The following is a 10,132-nucleotide window of genomic DNA, read 5'->3' as shown; positions in this document are numbered from 1 at the left end:
AAAAAAAAAAAAAAAAAAAAAAGAAACTGATATAAAAAATTAGGAGTAGTTTTTTTCAAACATTGTGAAAGAGAGGAGTCATCTAGAGTATTTCACATCATGAGACGTTGAGCTGAATAAATTGTGCGATGCACCACTAAAGATCACCCGATCTGCTTTATTCCTTCACCTTTCCCATCACATTCTCCTCATTCTGACTTTCTTCCTTCCTGCAGCACTTCCTCACTTCCTGTCTCAGAGATCTCTCCAGCAGCTCAGAGAAAGACAGCTGCTTTGTCCGTTCATTCTGTAATTACATTCCTCTGCCAGCTCTTTCACAGGCAGATTATTTAGCTGCTGTCGCTCTTATTTTATCTGCTGCCAAAGCCTCTTCTCACACGTTAGCTCAGATTCAGGAGCTCAGGACACACATTTTCATCGCACTATGCTAAAAATGATGTTTAACGTGATTTCACTGACAGATTTGGGCTTATTAAAGCTCTTTATAATGAAGCGGTGAACATGTACAATTCAAATTCTAGTTACTGTTATGGAGTGAGGAAAAAAATCATTTTTATTGCCTTTTTTTTTGTGAATCAGTTGAAGCTGTCTCTAAAATAACCACTTTTGTTTTAGTTCACTGTGAAATCTTAAAGTTCATCCACAGAGAAAATTGGAACAATCGCCTCTTGGATGTATTTCGAGCTTCTCTCTCTCTCTCTCATGCAACACCAGCTGTTGTGGCAGATCTGCTGAGCAGAGTCTAATTTAAGTCTATCCATTTCAATGCAAGCTCACAACAACACGACACCTCTCTATCACTGCTTGCTTCACTCTGGTTCCATTATCAAAGTTGATTTTATTTTCTCTCCTGTTCTGGAGAATGCATGCTTGCACTTTTGATTTGTATAATTGTATCACACACATCTTGCAGATGTAAAACATTGAAACAAGGAATGCACTGCTATCGGAAATGTAACACCGGCTAAAAAAATAAAAATAAAAAAAGAGTACTGTATATGGCACATTATATGGTATACATTATACCTGTAGCCTGGAAAAACAATGACTCTGTATAACCTTTGACCTTGATCTTACAGCTGTGGTGATGAAAAGATTATGCAACACACTCTACTGGTGGTTCAAATGTGTCAAGGTTCATAAAAGTATCAGCTATCTACGGTGGCCATGAGGTGTAAATGAACAACATTTGAAAAAACAGAATTACATTTGAAAAAAACTAACAAAAAAACCCAAACTATTACATTAAGCCAAAGCGGAAGTGGCTGAAGCGGAAGTGGCCAGAATCACATTTGAAAAAAAAAAAAGATGGAATTAAATTTGGAAAAAACAAAACAACAAAACAACAAAACAACAAAACGGAATTACATTAAACAAAACCAGAAGTGGTGGGGTTTGTTGTTAGTATTTGTTTTTTACTTTATTTTTATTTATTAGGTTTATTTATTACATTTTTTCAAATATAATTTTGTTTTTTCAAATTTAATTTCATTTTCTCAAATGTAATTCCGTTTTTTCAAACGTTTTTTCTGGCCATTCCCGCTTCGGCCACTTCCGCTTTGTCCATTTCTGCGTTGACTTAATGTAATTCCAATTTTTTAAATGTAATTCTGTTTTTATATTTATTTTGTTCATTTATACCTCACGGCCACCGTAGTGAGCAGATCAGAAGATTATGGTCTGGAAAAGCAAAGTCCTTGTTTTAAATTTGATCTTGATTTGTGATTTTGACCTTAGAGCTGGGGTGATGTAACACATTGATGTACACGGTAACATGTAACACATTCTACTTTGAGGTAAAGAGTTTGGGGTAGTTTGCTATGTTTGTTGTAACTGGGTGACAAACTGTAGCTCCACTCTACGATAAAAATGAATGGCATCGAAAATGTACATGTTATGGAAAATGGCATTCAGTATAAGTTGTAATAAAGCAGTAAAGTTTTTCTCTTTTTGTGTCCCCAGTCGTAGAGAGAAAGGGGGATTGGAAATACCCTCCTTTCATCTGTAAATGTTGTGAATGCAATAACTTGAAAAACAAATGAGGTACTGACTTCCATGTGTGTGTGTGTTTGTGTGTGTGTGTGTGTGTGTATGGCTGCATCTAGCCATTTGAATGTCTTGCACTAGAAACATTAAGGCTTTCTTGCATTCCCTGATCAATTCCTGTTCAGAAAAACAATAATTTTGAAAGCTAAAAACATTCGCTATTCGAATTCGTCATCGGGGGACATGGGGATATTGCTTATTTTATTTTTTTAACTAAAATTTTACTTAACTCAGGGACCATTTATGAAAAAATGTTGTATGGTAGACAGTGCAATGATTGAAATGTATAAAAGCCCTCTAGCTAAAGGCAGATTACCAAGTTTTAAGTTAGGCTTAAAATTATATTAAAACTTAAAACTATCAAAGTAAAAGTCTACATGCACTAGGCAGAAGACAAAATGAATGTGAATCCCATTGAGGTTACTGATAAAAACATTAATCATTGGTAATGTTATCTGTAAAAATCAGGTGCGCATTTTGGCAGTGCCTTATAATTGTTGCTCCAACAATCTCATACATGCAAAAACAGGAACAAACTCAAGGATTGTCAGGATGTGCAGCAAAACTGCTGGGATACACAACCTCACTGACCTACACAAGGCGATGGTCAGTGAACAAGGCCAGGCTGATTCTGGCAGATCCTGATCACCACTCCATGGTGAGTTCAGGTTGCTTCCATCTGGACGCTGCTGCTCAGATCTAGGACGAACAGATTGAATAGCTAATTTATCCCTGTAGCAATCAGGCTTCTCAACAAACAGTGATGATTTCTGTATTGTTATTTTAATGTCTTGTCTAGTTTGGATGTTTTATGTGCCAACTGACTGTGAAACAAATTGCCCCTCGGATATAATAAAGATTCTTGAACTTGAACACAGTTTGTTAGTTTAAAACAAAAAGCTCTGCATATAAAGTGCAAAGTCAGATTTAGATTACATTTGATGATAGAAACAAAATAAACTCCCTAAGATTTCTTGTCATCCATCAATACTTTTCCTCAGTTAGCTTAAGCTGTTCAGTCCTGCCTCACCCACTCACACCTGTTCTCTGTTATCATTAAGTCATCTGTCTCAACTCACCTTGTCAGCATTGCCTATTTGGTCTCGAACTTCTCTCACCCTGCACTCCATCATTGTAGTATCATACTATCAGTCTCTCCTCCATGATTTTGTGGTTTGTTTTTTGTCATTTTACTGTCAGTTTTTTTTTTGTTTGTTTTGAAAACTATTATTATTAAATCCTCTTTAGTCCAAGTCTTTGTAACAGTGTGCATCTTTGGGTTTTTACTATCAAATCCTCACACCACTAAACACAAAAAACAAAGGGAATTAACGAAAAATCTTAATAAACAAGGGCATAATGACAACACATTTTTAACAACATATCTATGAGCATTTTAAATTTGAATTTTGAGGAGATCACTCACACACAGTTGGGACATGATCCAAATTTTGTGATCCATTGATCTAGAGAACTAATGGATAATTAATCAAGAAAATAATGTTTATGTAGGTTCATTTGTAATTATTTTTTACTATATTAGTATTGCTATTGCAACATATAAAATTATAAACCTTTTCACTTAGCTTATAACAGAGTAAAAAAAGACGCTGAACTGTGTTTTTTCCGAATTATGTATTTGATTTTATTAACCCAAGTATTTTTATATTTGCATTTGTTTTTAACATGAAAAAGCTTTTTCTATGCATGAGTGTATTTTTATATGTGATCTGCTAAGAGCTAAGTAAGAGGGCCACGAGATGCTCATTATAGCGAGGATAAAAAGTTGAAGGCTTGGGAGAAATGTTGAAGGTAACACCGGTTTAATTCTAAAACTGCTCTGAGCAACATTTAAAGAGCACACCGTGTAATGAGTAGAAGTCTGCTGGGAATTTCAAGACTTGGCTCTTTCCCTTTTTTATGCATTTTCTTCCGAAGAAAACTTTGGTGTCAAACAGCAAGTTTCTCAAGCATAACCTATTAAACAGCTACACTACATCAGTTGAATACCACTTTAGCTTGTTACTTTCTGCTGTAGTAATAAAGAATAACAGTGTGGAAATCGGAACTTTGCATGTAAACATAGACCAAAACTTTTAATAACTGTACATCTCTGCTGTAAAAGACTCAGTGCCTGGTGATATGGATTCCATGTAATGTTGAATATGTTAATTTTGCTGCAAATTCAAATTTAGGGCATTGTACTTGAGTAAGTCAAACAATTTTTTTTTTTAATTAGGTGAATTAAGAAGGTGAGCAAGTCAACTCTGTGATTTTAGAATCTGCAATGTCATGCTGAAACTCTACTTTAGAAAATGGTCACATTAGACAAGGCTGGCTGCAGGTAAGCTCAAAACAACTAGAGATGATGCCGAACCCACATAAGGACAGCATAAGATTGTGATTTGAGTTCAGCTACAGTATGTGCACAAATCATTAAAGTTCTACAGTTCGCTGTATGTCACAGTTTTTTGCATAAATTAGCATGCCTGCAACTTATACAGAGAAGCAACATGTTTTTTTGTTGTTGTTCCCCCCCCCCCCCCACCCATATTTATAACCCAATTTTTGGCTGAGATCTTACAATTCCATTTATTTTGACATGGAAAATATTGAACACTACCATTTTCAGCCACTAGAGGGCCCTCGACTAATATGGCAAGCCAAGTGTCTCATAAATAGGTAAAAGTGGCTATTTATGAGACACTTAGCTTGCCCAACCAAGCCACCTTCGTCTTGCTTCGGAAATCCTGGAGCAAACGTCGAATCATCTGCATTCCGCTGTACTGCCCATGTGAACTGCAGCTAATTTGACCGTTAAAGTGCATTTATTAAGGAAAGGTTCCTGAGACACACCTTTACTATAAAGTCGAGCAAACAAACAACTGTTTTTAGGTGGTTATCTTTTTAAATTTCGAAGAAATGCACAGCGAGTCGTCACTGTGCATGCTCCTTCTTCCACGAATCAGCTTTGAAATGTAGCTGATTTGACCATCAATTTTTATTTATTATTTTTATTATTAATTTTATTTTATTATTTATATATTTATTTGCATTTATTAAGGACAAGTTCAACTGAGACACACCTTTGCTATAATTTCAAGCAAACAAATAATTGTTTTTAAGTGTTAATCTTGTTAAAATCTTGTTAAAGTTCTCCCGTGCACGCTCCCGCGGCCGCCGTTTGGCAGCCCATTGATTTTTGGCACAACACCGGCCCACATTTCCGGGTTGTCGCGATGACGCATAACAAACGCGATGCGTCAGCCGTGACACGTAATAGATATGACTTAAACGGCAAAGCAATGTATTTATGTTTTTTTTCCACTTTATTAGACATATTTGGACTGATGTGACTTATACGGCAGTGCGACATTTACGGCGGCAAGTATGGTAATTGTCAAACCTAATGATAGACTGAAAAAACAAATTCTTCTAAGTCTGTGCCCAGTTTTTTTTTTTTTTTTTCTTTGACAGGCTTTGCTTACCTCTGTAACTGTTGAATACATAAACTGTTGTAACATCCAGGAGAGGAAATTTAAATTTACAAGGTTCTTGATGCTTTTAACTAGCAAAAGCAATGATGGTTAATCGTCTTAGTGTGCCTAGCAAGACTCTTTATTTTGTCATGACAAAGGGGAGTCTGATGTTCGTGTAGTCATACTAAGATTGTGTGCATCTTAATGCTTTAAGGTTTGAATTTGAATCAATATCCTGTAGGTGTATGGAAAGTACTAAACATTTTTCAAACCATATACCAACCTCACTACTGTGCTGCCCATGCTGATTTTGTCCAAAAATCCAGAAATTTCACATTTTTGACAAAAATCTCATGAAACAATGAACAAATGAGCAAAAAAAATTAAATAACCTAAATTTTGGACATGTGATATAGGCCTTATCTAATACAAATAATAATTTATTCATAACACAAGGCCCAGCTAATAAAACATGATCACACTACCTTCACCAACCTGAACTGTTTACAGCATGTTGGATCAGTGCAGTCATGCTGCTGACTGGAGTTCTTTAGATTCCAAGCATCATCCTGAAACTTTTTTCTTTAGTGAGGACACTCTGAGCTCCCCCCCCCACATACATATCGGGAACGGCCTCTGACTCATGGTGTCAGTTTACAGTCAATAGGGTGCATTCACACCAGCCCTGTTTAGTCCGCTTTAATCGAACTCTAGCTCGTTTTCCTAGAAAGTCCGGTTCGTTTAGGGAGGTGTGAACGCGCCATCGAACTCTGTCACGGAACAAAAAGGCGAACTCTGGCCCGGGCTAAAACCTAGGTCTCGGTCCGGTAGAAGCGAACTCCAGCGCAGTTCGAGTACAGTGTGAATGCAAACAGACTGAGCTCCGCTCCACAGGGTAAACAAACACACATTGCTCTTACCTTATATGGAGCCGTCGGCTGCCTTGTGTGAAGAAACAATATTCTCCATGGTCTTCTGTCTCATCTTCTGCTCATGCTGTCCATTTGTGAAAAATGACAAAATATAACTCCTAAAACTGCTAAAACTTGATGCCACTTCGTTTTTATTTTTATTTACAGAAGAAGAAGAAGACGTGTCTTCATATGTTTTCGTGTCGTTTCTTTCAGTAGTTCTAGGTGCAGCGCCCCCACAGGCGAGCGGGGGAATAGGTTGGTTCAACAGGTTGACTCGACTGCACAGTGCAGTGTGAATGCAAATGCACCAGCTCAAATGTAAACAAAAGCTCATGAATATTGGTCCCGAACCGAACCGAGTCTACCGGACTATCTGGTGTGAAAATGACCTAAGAGATTTCAACATGAATGCCAAAGCAAACCTGAATAGGACATTAACAAGAACAACCCATTTCCACGCTCAGAATCATTGTACAGTCAGAAATGTTGCACATGTAATTTCCACAATGCTACCCAGCATGCTTTGCAGCTCACACAGCCTCTCTGGGACTCTCTCGCAGGGAGAACTTTGCAAGTTTGGGGAAAACTAAAATAAAGTTAAACAGATACACACATCTTTGCTTTAATCTGGAGCCATGTTTTGGTGTTAATAATGTTTAATTATAAAAATTAAATTAACAGAAACACGAATCAAAAGGCTGCGTACTCTCGAGGCGGTGCACTCTTTCTCTTTCTCCTGCTGTGCAGGGAGTTCTGATAAAACGATCATATCAGTGTGTGATCGCCTGCCAGCCAGATCAAACAACAACAAACAGATTTAATACAGGGGGAATATTAATGATGACGCACAACAGCTTTGTAGTTAGTTTAAAAAATAGTTAACCACAAATAGGATGGATGAAGTGATTTAATTCATTATGGTAAATGACACGAGTGCAACATTTGACATGCATACGCAACATGCTCATTTTCAGCCCAGCTGAGTTCTGCTCCGCCTCTTTTGGTTCCACGAGACGTGGACGCTTCACCTGTGATTTATGAAGCGTCAGAGGAAGAACTGGTCTGTGCAGCCATTTCATTATAAATGAGAACCGGTTCTTAATGGACCCAACAGCAACGTGTCGGTCATTCAGGGTACAAAGATTTGGCAAGGCAGAGATGGCAGAATAACATTTGTGTTAAATAGCAAACATAGTGTCATTTTAGTTTTTAATATTTCACATTAGAATATCACTGCTTTTAATATGAGGAAATACTTACTGCAATTTAATTTCTTTGAATTACACCTTTGGGTTCTGTTTATTGCATTTATGATTCAATGCAGCAAAATAACCAAATTTAAAGGTAACAGATCATTGTAGTACTTGGTTCATTTACATAATGACTTTAACTGCTGGATGTCCAGCCTCTGAGCTGCTGGCTTCCAGTAACTGTGACCTCCTGTGGTTTTTATTTGTCTGTGTAGAATCACTTGTCTGTTTCTGACGCCACATGATTTTTATTTTATTTTTTACTTTTTTGTTGTTGTTGTTGTTGTTGTAGTCCAAAATAAATACATTCATAGATACTTCGTGCTTATTACATATTTTAGTCCTGTAAACTTTTTTCAGCATCAAATACATTGACCTTCATGCTCCAGCACCTGGCAACAACAAGGGTTTCACTGCTGCTCACTGCATGATTTGTTTTATTGTTTTTTTTTTTTTGTATAATTTTCAAACCTTTAGTTATGGTAAAAATCCACACACACTAGCACCCTTTTCACAGTCTGATGTGGAAACTTACTGACTGGACTGGAAATCTGAAGCTCACATATGTCTGTGACCAACCACTCAGGTTAAGTGAGACAAAGTGGAGAAGGTCATCCTACAGACTGCAGACTATTAAAACTGCAAAACACTTCAAACCCAATAATCCTAACAAGGCTGTTTCTGTTTCTGTTCTGTTGTCTGTTTCAGATAAGATGCATTATGGGATATTTTCAAGCTTTCAGCTAATGGAAGGCTGCTGCGTATTCTTCAGATGAGGACTGTATTGTTTGATTTTTTTTTAAAAAAGTACAAAGTATATAAACAACCTTCATGTTTTTTAGAGTTTACACTAAAGGTGAATTACAATTTGGATGCACGTCCAAAGCTTTTAGAGCCAAACCAATTCAAGATGGCTGCCACAGGAAACTGACCTTGAAAAACACAAAAATGGCTATGATTATGTCTGCTTGATAGATATTTTGCAAAGATTTTGGTGTACTAGTAGCAGAACGTCATGCCCAAGACATGTTTAAAGTACTAAACAGTGAGCCACCATTTAGTTGAAAAGTTTACAGTAGGAGTCAACCATGGCTCGTCGTTAGCATAATATCCCAAGAAACTGGATGTATTTTAATAAAAGCCCCAGAATGTAATCAGTGGGTGTCCATTTACAACTGATTAACTTTAGGAGTTGACAATAAGACAAATGGAGAGGAAAAAGTAAATAGTGTTTTTAGAGATTTCTATAAAACTCTATATACTCCACAAATAAATCCGACAGATGAAGATATTAATCAATTCTTGGAGAGAGTAATACTTCCAAAACTAGACAGTAGTCAATCTTCAGAACTAGACTCACCATTCACATCAGATGAGCTCCGTGAAGCCATTAAAAACATGCCTAATAAGAAATCTCCAGGCCCAGATGGATATCCAGCAGAATTTTATAAAGAGTTCTGGAACATCTTGGAACCAATATTTCACAGAATGCTACATGAGTCAGAAGAAAATGGCAGGTTTCCAACACATATGAACTCAGCCAACATTAGTCTACTATTAAAACCAGGCAAAGACCCAGTACTACCTACCAGTTATCGCCCCATCTCTCTTATTAATGTAGATGTTAAAATAATTAGTAAAGTCCTCTCTAAAAGATTAGAGAAAATAATTCCTCTCATTATTCATCCTGACCAAACTGGATTCATAAAAGGAAGACACTCGACCACAAACACACGCAGATTATATAATTTAATAGAGTATTCATATAGTAAAAATATTGAAACAGCTATTTTGTCTTTGGACGCAGAAAAAGCATTTGATAGGGTAAACTGGAAATTTTTATTTTCTACATTGAGTAAATTTGGTTTTGGGGACCATTTCATTAATTGGTTAAAAATATTATATAACTCACCAAGAGCATGTGTCAGGACAAATAATCAAATATCTTCAAGCTTCTGTTTACAGAGGGGGACCAGGCAGGGATGTCCACTTTCACCTGCACTATTTGCTATTTTTATTGAACCTTTAGCAGCAGCAATAAGACAAACTGCTGATATTAAAGGTATACTGTGTAGAAATATAGAACATAAAATTAGTCTTTATGCTGACGATGTCTTACTTTTTCTTCAGAACACAGAAAAGTCAATATCTAATGTTATCGAATTAATAAACTCATTCTCAAAAGTTTCTGATTATTCTATAAATTGGTCAAAATCCACAGCTCTTCCAATAAACTGCGTGTTTAATACTTCTCTCAATGAACGACTACAATCAGGTAACATCACATACTTGGGCATTAATATTTCTCCTAGATTGGAAGACTTAATAAAATTGAATCATATCCCAATTTTAAAGAACATTGAAGATGATCTTACTAGATGGAAATCTCTGCCCATATCACTTATGGGAAGAGTTGCCTCAGTAAAAATGATGGTCCTGCCGA

This window comes from Nematolebias whitei, chromosome 20 (genome assembly GCF_014905685.2).
Source record: "Nematolebias whitei isolate Nwh7 chromosome 20, NemWhi1, whole genome shotgun sequence".
Lineage (NCBI taxonomy): Eukaryota > Metazoa > Chordata > Actinopteri > Cyprinodontiformes > Rivulidae > Nematolebias > Nematolebias whitei.
Note: the sequence above shows the minus strand (reverse complement) of the source record.